Source organism: Panthera leo, chromosome D2, assembly GCF_018350215.1.
Source record: "Panthera leo isolate Ple1 chromosome D2, P.leo_Ple1_pat1.1, whole genome shotgun sequence".
Taxonomy (NCBI): Eukaryota; Metazoa; Chordata; class Mammalia; order Carnivora; family Felidae; genus Panthera; species Panthera leo.
This window is the reverse complement of record NC_056689.1, coordinates 55,536,093-55,548,875: the sequence shown is the minus strand read 5'-3', so window position 1 is coordinate 55,548,875 and position 12,783 is coordinate 55,536,093. Positions and strand designations below refer to the sequence as shown.

At 43.5% G+C, this 12,783-nt stretch overlaps 1 protein-coding gene across 1 annotated transcript in view; it reads right to left on the bottom strand.

The window, feature by feature from the left end:
* LCOR (ligand dependent nuclear receptor corepressor) overlaps positions 1-12,139 on the bottom strand; it is a 144,407-nt gene extending 132,268 nt beyond the window's left edge. The window contains exons 1-2 of the mRNA XM_042908159.1: positions 12,019-12,139; positions 10,915-10,988 (exon numbers count right to left, since the gene is read on the bottom strand). The gene's annotated coding sequence lies outside the window, so the exon portion shown is untranslated. The remainder of the gene's footprint in view (positions 1-10,914; positions 10,989-12,018) is intronic.
* Positions 12,140-12,783: the final 644 nt, after the last annotated feature.

Here is a 12,783-nt window from a genome sequence, read left to right as displayed (position 1 = left end):
GATGTTTGAATTACCAAAACAGAGTGTTTTTTAAAAGATTTTAAGTAATGTCTACACTCAACGTGGGGCTCAAACGTACAACCCTGAGATCAAGAGTTTGCACATTCTTCCGACTGAGCCATACAGGCACCCCCTAAACAGTGTATTATTTTTAAAATTTGCCAAATCATTCCTTCTCCTTCTCAGTAGTTATACACAACTCAGCAACTTCCCTTTCTAGCACACATTTAAAAATATTTATTGCCAACTGCATCAAATCTAAATTACAGGAGGTTAAAACTGAGAAGGCATTTGACTAAAATCCAGGAATCCAGAATCCCAATCTGCTTTACCCTGTTTGCCCTTCCCACAACCCTTGAGGTTTCTAGGAAGGATATGTATAGAAGAAAAGGCCAGACACCTACACACTGTTACTGTAAGGCTTTTGTTACAAACTTCAAAGTGCCTTGAACAAGGCCAGTCCACATGGAAGCCTCATCAAACTGAAGGCCTAGAATCAGTATCACTTTGATTGTTGGGACTTTGCTGCCTTTCCTCTCGTCAGCCTATGCTCAAATCTCAGCCAATGGTGAAGAAAGGCCAAGTCTAGCAACATATGAAGAAAAACTAAGCCAGTGGAAACATTCAGCTGTAGAAACCTACTTAGCTCTGAATACCACCGACAAAACTAAAAAAATCAAGAAGGAAAAGAAAAGCCAAACAGGAGGATAATGCTAAAGAGAAAGGGGAAAGGCATTCCAGGACAGAGAACTGGAAGAGAAATTATGTTACCATTTATGGTAAGACTGCAGGCAGAGAAACCATTAATTCTTTAATGTAATATAAATCAAATAAGCAATCAGTAGTTGTAAACAAAGAAAGAGGGGACAACTTGGTGGAACCAAATAGGAAAATCTAAAAGAAGGGCATATGCTTGAATGTTTAAGATTAAAGAGCACAGGGGGCACCTGGGTGGCTCAGTCAGTTGGGTGTCCGACTTCGCTCAGGTCATGATCTCACGGTCCGTGGGTTCGAGCCCCACGTCGGGCTCTGTGCTGACAGCTCAGAGCCTGGAGCCTGTTTCAGATTCTGTGTCTCCCTCTTTCTCTGACCCTCCCCTGTTCATGCTCTGTCTCAAAAATAAATAAATGTTTAAAAAAAAAAAAAAGATTAAAGAGCACAGGCTTTTGAATTCCAATCCTGGGTCTACCACTCTTTAGCTAAGTGATCATGAATGAAACCCTTAATCTTTCCAAATCTGTTTCTCCACCTGTAAAACAGATACTAACATCAAAGGGATCTTGTTTGGCACAGTAAAAGCTCAGTATCTGTTAGCTTTTAAAAAATATTGGGGCGCCTGGGTGGCGCAGTCGGTTAAGCGTCCGACTTCAGCCAGGTCACGATCTCGCAGTCCGTGAGTTCGAGCCCCGCGTCAGGCTCTGGGCTGACAGCTCAGAGCCTGGAGCCTGTTTCCGATTCTGTGTCTCCCTCTCTCTCTGCCCCTCCCCCATTCATGCTCTGTCTCTCTCTGTCCCAAAAATAAATAAGAAACGTTGAAAAAAAAAAAAAATTTAAAAAAAAATATTAGTAGGAGCGTCTGGGTGGCTCAATTAAGCATCCGACCTCGGCTCAGGTCATGATCTTGCAATCTTCGCTCACGAGTTGGAGCCCTGCATCAGACTCTATGCTGACCGCTCAGAGCCTGGAGCCTGCCTCGGATTCTGTGTCTCCCTCGCTCTCTGCCACTTCCCCGCTTGCACACTGTCTGTCTCTTGCTCAAAAATAAACATTAAAAAAATTTTAAATTAATAAAAAACAGTAAAAGAACAAAAACTTGTCTCCACTACACTTAGATACCTTATTTCCTTAAATTTACATTGGGGATGGGAGGTGGGAAGAGGGAGACCATACTAAAAGGTTGCAAGATAATCCATTTGCAACCATGTTGATGGAACTGGAGGGTATTATGCTAAGTGAAATTAGTCAGAGAAAGACAAATATCATATGACTTCACTCGTATAAGGACTTTAAGATACAAAACAGATGAACATAAGGGAAAGGAAGTAAAAATATAAAAACAGGAGGGAGACAAGACATAAGAGACTCTTAAATATGGAGAACAAACAGAGGGTTGCTAAAAGGGTTGTGGGAGGGGGAGGAATGGGCTAAATGGGTAAGGGGCACTAAGGAATCTACTCCTGAAATCACTGCTGCACTATATGCTAATTTGGATGTAAATTTAAAAATAAATAAATTTTTTAAAAAGGGTGCAACAAAAGATTCAACAGTAAATATGATGCCTGGGATTTACTTCAAAATAATCCAGTGGGAATAAAACAATGGCCATTAAATGATGTAGCTGGGGTATTCACTGTCCTTTCTACTTTCGTATATGTTTGAAGTTTTCCACAATGAAAGATTTTTTAAAAATTCTTTTCCCTGTAATTAATATGGCTGAACAAGAAAACAAGTTCTAGCATCCTTTCTACCTTTGGCAAATCATGCATCTAGAAGATGAAAAGAAAAAGAGCAGGAGAACAGAAATACAGAGGTAAATACCTACAAATGACCTAGAATATATGCCTACATTGATTGTGAGGAAGGGAAGGATTCAGGCAGGGGCCCACAAATACCCATACAACGGAGAGAACAAAAATGTTAAAAACAGGATCATCCAACATATCTTAGTTTAGCAAACTCAACAATTCTCTCTTCTACATACATTGTACACTTACTTTTGAAATTTGTATAAACCAATAATTATTTAAGTAGTCTCTACACCCAGTATGGGGCTCAAACTCACAACCCAGAGATCAAGAGTCACATGCGCCTCTCACTGAGCCAGACAGGGGCCCCTAAACGAATACTTCTAAACATACTAGTGGAGCATGCTACTTATAAACTAGATGTGAATTCTGTTGTAAAATAAAATATATTTCATTATGGTAAAGTCACATTTTCACATGTAGGATTTTCTTTCACCAAGCAAGATACACCCTATAGATCCTTTTAAAATTAGTTTTTCTTCCCCTTTACATGATGAGTTTAGGGGAGGTAGAACATGCCTTTACTCTCTGGAAACCTCTAAAAAAGTCACTAAGAAAAACATACAAAATAGCCATTTATTTATGATGATGATAAAATGATTCAGATATGGGGTGTCTGGGTGGCTCGGTTGGTTAAGCCTCCAACTTCGGCTCAGGTCATGATCTCACAGTTCTTGAGATCAAGCCCCGCGTCGGGCTCTGTCCTGATAGCTCAGAGCCTGGAGCCTGTTTCAGATTCTGTATTTCCCTCTCTCTCTGCTCCTTCCCCACTCGTGCCCTGTCTCTGTCTCTCAAAAATAAATAAACGTTAAAAAAAAAAAAAAAAGATTCAGATTTTATGAAAAGCTAACAGAGATACCAAGTAACAGTCACAGACTATCTAGTATTACCAATGTGAATGAAAATGCTCATCACACAATAGTTTTCCAATAACAGTAGCTCTCATGAAGTAATATGGTGTTCACATCCTATAACCCCAAAATAAGTCTTGATGTGTTACGGTATTTAACAGAGGCAGAAAACTACTATGTAACTTCCAACAGCAACTGAAGCAAGTTAAAGAAAAAGTTTGCTTCTGGAAGAGTTTAATTCTGTTTTATTTTTACCTGTTAAGTTAGGTAAATATTTCAAAAATTGAAATATCATACAATTATTTCGGTGGGTAAAAGGAAGCATTTATGCTAAGGGAAATCCCCTGATTGTTTCAACAAGAGTTGTTACTCAATGTTTCCCAACTATTATTTTTTTTTTTAATTTATTTTGAGAGAGAGCGCACGTGCACATGCACAGGATCCCCTGGGTGGCTCAGTCTGTTTAGCGTCTGACTCTTGATTTTGGCTCAGGTCATGATCTCACTGTTTGTGGGATGGAGCCCCGTGTCTGGCTCTACACTGTCAGAGTGGAGCCTGCTTGGGATTCTCTTCTTTTTCTCTCTCTGCCCCTCCCTCCCTCTCTCCCTCTCCCTCAAATAAATAAATGAAGCTTTAAAAAAAATTTTTTTTTAATTTTCAGATACACATGACCCAAAACTGGATAAGAACTTCATTATCATAAGGGCACTCAATAAAAACTGGCTTTACACATAACTCCTAACTTTACACATAACTTTACACATAACCACATAACCTCCTTGGATTGCATAACATTCAGAAAACTGATTATGTGATAAATCCAAAGAATCCATATTTCTCTTTAACAAAAGATAAATAAGCATGTGGAACTAAAGGGGGAAAAAAAAAGACAAAAATTACAAGGTGTCAACCATACAGCCTTCCTAACATACCCCTCACAATCCATTAAGTAAACAATTTTCAGACTAATTCTGCCACCTACCTTCTAAGCTTCTCAATTTCACCCCCCCCTTTTTTTTAAGTTTATTTGAGAGACAGAGACAGAGACAGAGACAGAGACAGAGACAGAGAGAGAGAGAGAGAGAGAGAGAGTGAGCGCACACACACAAGCAAGGAAGGGGCACAGAAAGAGAAAATTCCAAGCAGGCTCCATATTGTCAGTGCAGAGCCTGATGCGGGGCTCAAACTCACAAACCATGAGATTTCAACCTGGGACAAAATCAAGAGTCAGACACTTACTGACTGAGCCACCCAGATGCCCCTCAATTTCATCTTTAAGACATCATTACACTTGACACTTTATGATACCATATCTAACCAACTCAAAAATCTGAGAAACTGACGCTAATCACAAAACTCAAAAGTCTTTTAAAATATTTAGCACCAGAAAATAAAATCATGTAGTAACTTACAATAAATACAACCCATCGAATAGGAGTCTCATAAAATGCAACCAACTAATGCAATCTAAAATTTCAAAAATCCTGCTACTGTATAGATTTCTCTCACTACTCAAACTTAGAAACAATAAATTCAGACACAATATTTATACAGAGGTTTCCCTCTTTGTTATTTACTATCTAAAACTCAAGTACAGAACAGATTTGAATAATGTGGTTTGCCACATTATGTGAACTTGATATATGAACCCTCACTGTAGAAAAGCAGGAATTTGGGGGCACTTGGGGGGCTTAGTTAAGCATCCTACTCTTGATCTCAGCTCAGGTCTTGATTTCAGGGTTGTGAATTCAAGCCCCAGAAATTCCAGGCAAGAATTTTGAAGATTAGGATAGCAAAGTATATTTGTGCTATGACACAAAATAACCAACAATTTTGGGGTGACTGGCTGGCTCAGTGGTAGAGCATGTGACTCTTGATATTGGGGTCAGGAGTTCAAGCCCCTTGTTAAGTACAGAGATTACTTTTAAAAAGCCATGCACAATTTTAATAATTCATAGAAAAGAATGTTAAAGCAGCCTTCTGAGTAATTCTAGTTCTCTCCTTTCACTTTATTCCTTTTACAAGGTATACTGCAGTTTCCCTTCTGATCTGTAATTCTTTTTTAAGTTTTTTTGTTTTTTAATTTTGAGTGAGAGAGAGAGGCAGAAAAAGAGAGAGGGAGGCAGGGAGCAGCAGAGAGAGAGAGAGAGAGAGAGAGAGAGAGAGAGAGAGAATCCCAAGAAGGCTCTGCACTGTCAGCACAGAGCCTGATGTGAGCTTGGAACTGACAAACCAGGAGATCATGACCTGAGCTGAAACCAACAGTCAGATGCTTAACTGGCTGAGCCATCCAGGCGCCCCTGATCAGTAATTATTCTTAAATTGAGATTTTGAGAAAAAATATTTGCAAATCATACACCAATGTGGATCTAGCATCCAGAATATACTCTTATATATCAACAATAAAAAAATAACTCAATTTTAAAATGAGCTAGGGATCTAAAAACACATTTCTCCAAAGAAAATATACCAATGGCCAACAAGCATGTGAAGAAATGCTCCGGGTGCCTCGAGGTGGCTCTGTTGGTTAAGAGTCCAACTCTTGGTTTCAGCTCAGGTCAATGATCTCATGGTTCATGAGTTCAGGCCCAGCATCAGGCTCCATTGTGACAATGCAAAGCCTGCCTGGGATTCTCATTCATATTCTCTCTCTCTCTCTCTCTCTCTCTCTCTCTGCACCCCACCCCCCACTCACGGTGTCACTCTCTAAGCTTTAAAAAAATGCTCAATACCACTGATCACTAGGAAAATGCCAATAAAAACCATGACATACCACTTCAGACCTACCCACTACAAGAACTATAATCAAAAAGACAGACAATAACAAGTGTTGGCAAGGAGGTGAAGAAATGAATCCTCCTATGTTGCTGGTGGGAATGTAAAATACTGCAGCTAATTTGGAAAACAGTTTGACAGTTCCTCAAAAAGTTAAAACAGTTTTCACATGACCCAAGAAAAGTGAAAACAAATGTTCACAGCAACATAATTCATAATAGGCAAAATGGGGAAACAACTCAAATGCCCATCAACTGATAAACGATAAACACAGTATGTCCACACGATGCAATATTATTTAGCCATAAAAAAGAAAAGTGAGGGGCACCTGGGTGGCTCAGTCAGTTGAGCATCTGACCTCGGCTCAGGTCATGATCTCATAGTTGACGAGTTTGAGCCCCGCATCGGGCTCTGTGCTGACTGCTCAGAGCCTGGAGCCTGCTTCAGATTCTGTGTCTCCCTCTCTCTCTCTGCCTCTGCCCTGCTCATGCTCATGCTCTGTCTCAAATATAAATAAACATTAAAAAAAAAATTAAATAAGTGCTGATACAAGCTACAACATGAATGAATCTTGAAAACATGCTAAGAAGCCAGACGCAAAAGGCTATGTATTGTATCATTACATTTATATTTAATGTCCAGAATCGGCAAATCCACAGAAACAGACAGTAGACTGGGGGATGCCAATGGCTGAGGCACAGGACAAATGGAAAATGACTGCTAATGGGTATGGGGGTTCTTTTTTGGGTATTGAAAAGTGTTCTGGAATTAGTGATGTTTGCACAATGTAGTGAATAAACTAAATTCGTTGAACTGTATACTTTAAAAGAATGAATTTTATGGTACATAAATTATATGTCAATTGAAAACAAAATTCAGGGTATGAGCCACTGTACTTGGGATACTTCCTGCAGACAAGAGACAATCAATAAAATGAGCTAATAATTCACTCTGGAATAATCCCAAAAGCAATGTGCAACTATAAGGAATAGTAAAAAGATTTTTTAAATATTCACAAAGAGTAAAAGATAATTTGGAGGTTAGTGATGGTAAATTTTTAACTTCAAACTACAAAACAACAGCTTTGTTTATTCACATCTATCCAATGTCCAGATTCCATATAGCATATGGGTAGACATAAAAGAATTAAGAATCAACAGAAGGGCGCAGTGGCTCAGTTGGTTGAGTGTCCGACTTCGGTTGGGGTCATGATCTCGCGGATCCTGAGTTTGAGCCCCACGTCGGCTCTGTGCTGAAGCTCAGAGCCTGCTTCGGATTCTGTGTCTCCCTCTCTCTCTGCCCCTCCCCCGCTCATGCTCTGTCTCTCTCTCTGAGATTAAAAAAAAAAAAAAAAACTTAAAAATTAAAAAAAAAAAAAAAAAAGAGAAGTTCTGAGGCATATCAAAACAAATCAAACCCCTTTGCTGAGCTTCACAGCCAGTTTGCAAACCAGGAAAGAAAATCAATCTTGTTATTTCACATACACCTTTATTTGCCACAAAAAAATACTTTTCAACTGTTTCCAAATACCAAATGCACCCTCTAAGGATGAAAATTTGTCAATAGTAAGGATATTCAAAGCATACACACACCACTGGTTTTAGGCAATTCCAAAAATAGGTTTTGTGTGATGAAATAAAGTATAGCCTCCAAAAGAGTTTATGCAGAAGAGACACTGTTTTGGATAACAATATCATCCCTGTTAAGGTGATTTAAAAAACAATATAGTTGTTTTATAGTCATTGGTGAGTTCCACAATGGAATCCTCAAATAAAGGAAACATTCCTCCTCTGAACTAAGGACAGAAATGTATTATAAACCCCAAGGTGCCTAACAAAGAGACCCCACTTTAACCTGCAGTAGAAAACCTTACACCCTACCTTTGCAAAACTATCACCTATACATCCGCTACATGAATCACAGACTGTAGTTTAAATAGACTTAAACAGTTTAAATTCATTCTCATCCTTTGCCATTTTTACTTGTTTCTCATGAAAGAAATGCCCATCACATCAAAATGAAGCAAAAATTTGCCACCCTCTTCATAAAGCCTTCCTATATCATCTCAAGAGATTTTTCACTTCTAAACACTCCTAGAACTTTCTTGCGCAACAATATGGTATATTTTACCTTGTACTATTATTGAATACACCAGATCTTCTCTATGTACTAAAAGCTCCTGAAGGTCAGGGTAGCTTACCCAATACTTTTGTCTACCCAGTGTCAGGTACAAATTTAAATCAAATAAGTACTCACCTAACTGCCTTTCATTCCTAAAAACAGCATTAATACAAGCAGCTACAGAATTAGGTGGGTGCTCCGAAGTGGCAAGTCCCCACACACGATGAATGCTTAATTCTCTGAAAGAAATTACAGGTCATCCAGTGTAGCCCCGTAAGGCTAAAATATGTTTTTTAAATGCCATTATTCAGACACTTCCTAGAACTAACTGCTCCAGCTACAAGCACATTTGAGGGAATCAGGACAATTTGAAACGACTGTGTAAGTTAAAAAGATTTACTATGCTATCCTTTTTCAGCCAAGCCAGAGCTAACCTGAAATCAACAAAACTTTCCCTACACTGGGAAGAGCTTTTTGAGAATACAGCAAGGATGAGGAGCAGCCAAGCAATAGTTTACAACATACCAAGCAGCAGAGAGAACCTCAATCTTCCTGGAATATGGACTACCAAAGTCCCAGAGGACATCTCAATAATCACCTGGTTACCAAATATCCATTTTGATCACAATCACTGTCTGAAACTGCTACTAATTCCAATACAAGTGAAACCTAATAATAGAAACAAAACACCTCCACAATCTCAATGCATCCCACCAAATAGCCCCCCAAAATAGAAGAATTTGATTTTGGAAATAAATGAGAATTCATTTTTAACCCAAAGATTGCTACCAATTAAATACCATTTAGAAACCAAATGACCCTAAAGTACTAAGACAATCAGTCAACAGAATCACATAGAAGGTTAACTGTTCAGAACCAATCTCATTAAAATAAACAAGGAAACGAGGAATTATTACATTTGCTAGTGACAAAGTAGTTGCCTTTTGCACTAAGAATCACTGCTGGCCCTTTTAAGTATAGAAAGTTAACACTACAATTGATTTACTTAGAACGCTTCTCTTAAAGAAATTACATATAATAAAAAAGAAAATATGAATCCCAATTGATTTTAGCTGGGAGACTATCAACTGTGTATTACTGCTCTGCACTCTGGACTTTAAATACCTCCTGAACTTTACTACATTGAAAGTGGAAATTTGGATTTAAAACTATGCTTTAAGAAAACGGATGACCAGATTAAAATCCTCCCTCAAAAAATGAATCAAAATTTGATATTCAATTCAGATATTTACCAGACTTTATTAGTCATTGAAAGAAAAAAAAAAAAAAAAAAAAAAGATCCTGTCAAGCAGCAGTAAGTAACCACAAACACTAGCAAGGACGGATAAAAAGGGAGCCTGAGGCAGAAGGCAAGGATTCAAAGCAAACAGAATTAGAATAAGATAAACAACTCATTAAAACCATCTTAACTAACAGTAACTTTTAAAACAGTAATCTTTTAAAACCTAAAAAGCCCCACTGAAAAAATCATGAAAAAAGTGAAACAAAAACATGAAAAAGTCTTGAAAATGATTTCAGTATATTCACAATTCTGAAAATTCACTAATTTCACGCTTCTCAAAAGCCACATGCCTTTCATATGATGGTTACAACTAATAAGTAATTCATAAAGTGCTTCATCTGACATAAAATTTTAGCAAACGTATGATAGGTCTGAAAAAACACAAGCAGAGACAGAATAGAATAAATGATAAATGACAACCAAAAGGCTTTCTAGAGGGCAGAGGTAGGCTTGGATCGGCAGAAAAAAAATTTTAAAATATATCCACAAGTCAAATTACACCAAAAAATTGATTCGTGCCTTTATTACTTACACAGGCACGTTTTAAGATGTACTTTTAACCTGTGGACAACCAAAGTGATATCAGATACCTTAAAGCATTGTTACCTATGTTAATTTTGACGTTACAGTCTAAATTCTTAACAAAATTCACATGTATCCTTATAATGAAACACTGCAGAGATGGAAGGGCTTACATTCCCTAGGTAAAGGTTACCTTATGTTTCACTTACTTAAAGTTTCAGTTTTGCTTTTTAATCTATTACAGAAAACATCTCTTATGGGACACTGTAAAGGACATACCCTCCTGTCAAGCCAGAAAGCTCAAACACAAAGACACTGAGCTAACCAAGTGCTGTAATTCTTCCAAACTGAGCCTCTCCACACCCCCTCCACCCTTCCCCCCAACAGATATGTCTATTAAATCAGTGTCTGTTCTCCCCCTCGCACAACAAAGAGAACTTCTCACCGCATGAAATTGCCGCTGAATGGACACCAGAAAGCAGGATTTGCATAATTCCTTCCAACGAAACCCTGTCGGGAAGGAGGGGATGAGGGGCCCGAGCGAACGGACAAAATCTCCTAGATTCTGCTGTGGAAGACCTGGTTCCCAAGAATATTCCCCACGGGGGGAGAGGGGAGGAAGGGGCTGGAATTCTGCGCCTCCCCGAGAACTGGGCCTGGGGGACGGAAAAGCACGAGAGAGCATTTCCCCACACAGCAGCAGCACAGAAGCAAAGATGGGGAAATAACAATGCTGGAGGACAGGAGAGTCAGACACAAGGATGGACTGGGGCTAGGGGGCGGCGGGCGGAGCGGAGACACCACACGGGCCACTTACTTTTTGGAGGGGGGTTAAATATATGAGTTAAGCCCTTATGGTCCCGCCGGCCGCCGCACAGAGGGAAACGGGACCTTGGGAGAGAAAAACAGACAAAACACACAGTGTGAGAGGCGCAGCTCGGCCGCCCGGCCCCTCCCGGGGCGCCCCCGTCCACACTCCCTCCTGCCCGTGGGGGAAAAAGCCACCCGAGGCCCGGGAGGCGGGGGGAGGGGGGGTGCGGCGAGGCTCTCGGCGAGGCGGCGGCTCCGGTAAATCCCCTAAGGGGACAAGAGCGACCCCCGCTCCAGCTTCCCGGTCGGACCGGTCCCACCCCCTTCCTCCGCGCCGCGCACACACCGAACACAAATACACACACACCGACCCGAGCGTCGAGGATTAACTCCCCGGCCGCCGCCGCCACCGCCGCCCGCAGAGGAAGTGCAGCCGCTGCCCCCCGCGGCCATGACACCCTACTTGGCTCGGTCAGGCGGACCCGGGGCCTGTGACAGCTCCGGCTCCCTCCGCCCCCATCTCCACCTCACTCCTCGCACACGCCCGAGCGCCGGGCGCCCGCCCGCCCGCCGCCGCGCGTGCACGCGGGGAGTGGGGCGCGCGCCGCCGTGCGTGGGGGAGGGGAAGCGCAGGAGGGGGAAGGCGCCGGCCAGAGCAGAGAAGGGGGCTGAGCCAGGGCCCAGCACGCCCCCGTCCCCCCCGCCCCCCCCGCGCGCCCGGCTCCGCAGGACCGGAGGCGGCGCCCCCAGTCAGGCGGCAGCGCCGTGGGGCGAGTCTCCACAATAAGCCCTCGGCGGCGCCGGGCCGCCGGGCGGGGAAAAGGGGAGGCGGGGGAGGGAGGGGGCACGCGCTCCCGCCCGAGTGCCCGCCCCGGGGAAGGCGCGCGGAGGGGAGGGGCTGGCGCGCGCGCTCAGACCCGAGCGGGGGAGAGCCCGCCCGGAGGTCGCGCGCGCCCGCACTCCGGGGGGTGGGGGAGGGGGACGCCCGAGCCAAAGAGGGCGGGCGGGCCGGAGCAGCAATTCCCTCTGTCCCGGCTCCCTCCCTTGTCCGGGGCAGCCGGTGGCGTGGCGGCCCGAGGGCCGGAGGCGGCAGGGGGAGGGTCTCACCTACACAGTGAATGAGCTTGTGGCGCCACGAGTCCAGTTCTTGCCGAAAGCCGCGTCTCTCAACGGAGCATTGCTGCCGCCTACACACCCTCGCCATCTTCTGCCGCCCGCCCGGCCCTGCCTCCGCCGCGGCCCCGCGCACGCCCAGCCGCGTCGCCCGGGGCCGCGCACGCACCCGCGGCCTGGGCGTCGCGCCTCCCGCCGGGGGCGGCGCGGGGGCAGGGCCGGCCTCACCTCGCCGTGGCCCCGGCGTCGTCCCGAGGGCGGACTGGCAGTGCGTCGACCCAGCAATTGGCACGGCGCGGGCGCTCGACTGCGGTCCTTGCGTTCCTTGGCCGCAGCCGCCGCCTGCTTTGGCGGCCCAGGAATGCCCCTTCCGGGAGCAGGAACTCGCGCGCCCCCCCCCCTCCACCGCGACCCTGCACCGCCTCCGCACTGTACCCCAAGGCCACGGCTGCCCTTTCCTCTCCCTTCCCTGGACTTTGTGTTTCTTAAACTAGCCCCAGCTATCATTTCTAACCTGCCTATCGCCCGACACCAACTGTTGCGAGTTCCGTGGTAACTGCTTCTCTAAACTTCTCGGCCGAAACTGCTCCTCTCGGGAGCCTGCTTAAAGAAGCCGAGTTAAGAGTAAATGCCCGGATGCCCGTGGAATCACATAGCCCCAAAGTTGTAAAACGTGAGAAGGGTGTAGTTCATTAAGTCATTGGAAGTCTTGGGCAACGTTCGTAAACACAGTAAAAATGGAAACCAGGCGTTTTAAATTAAA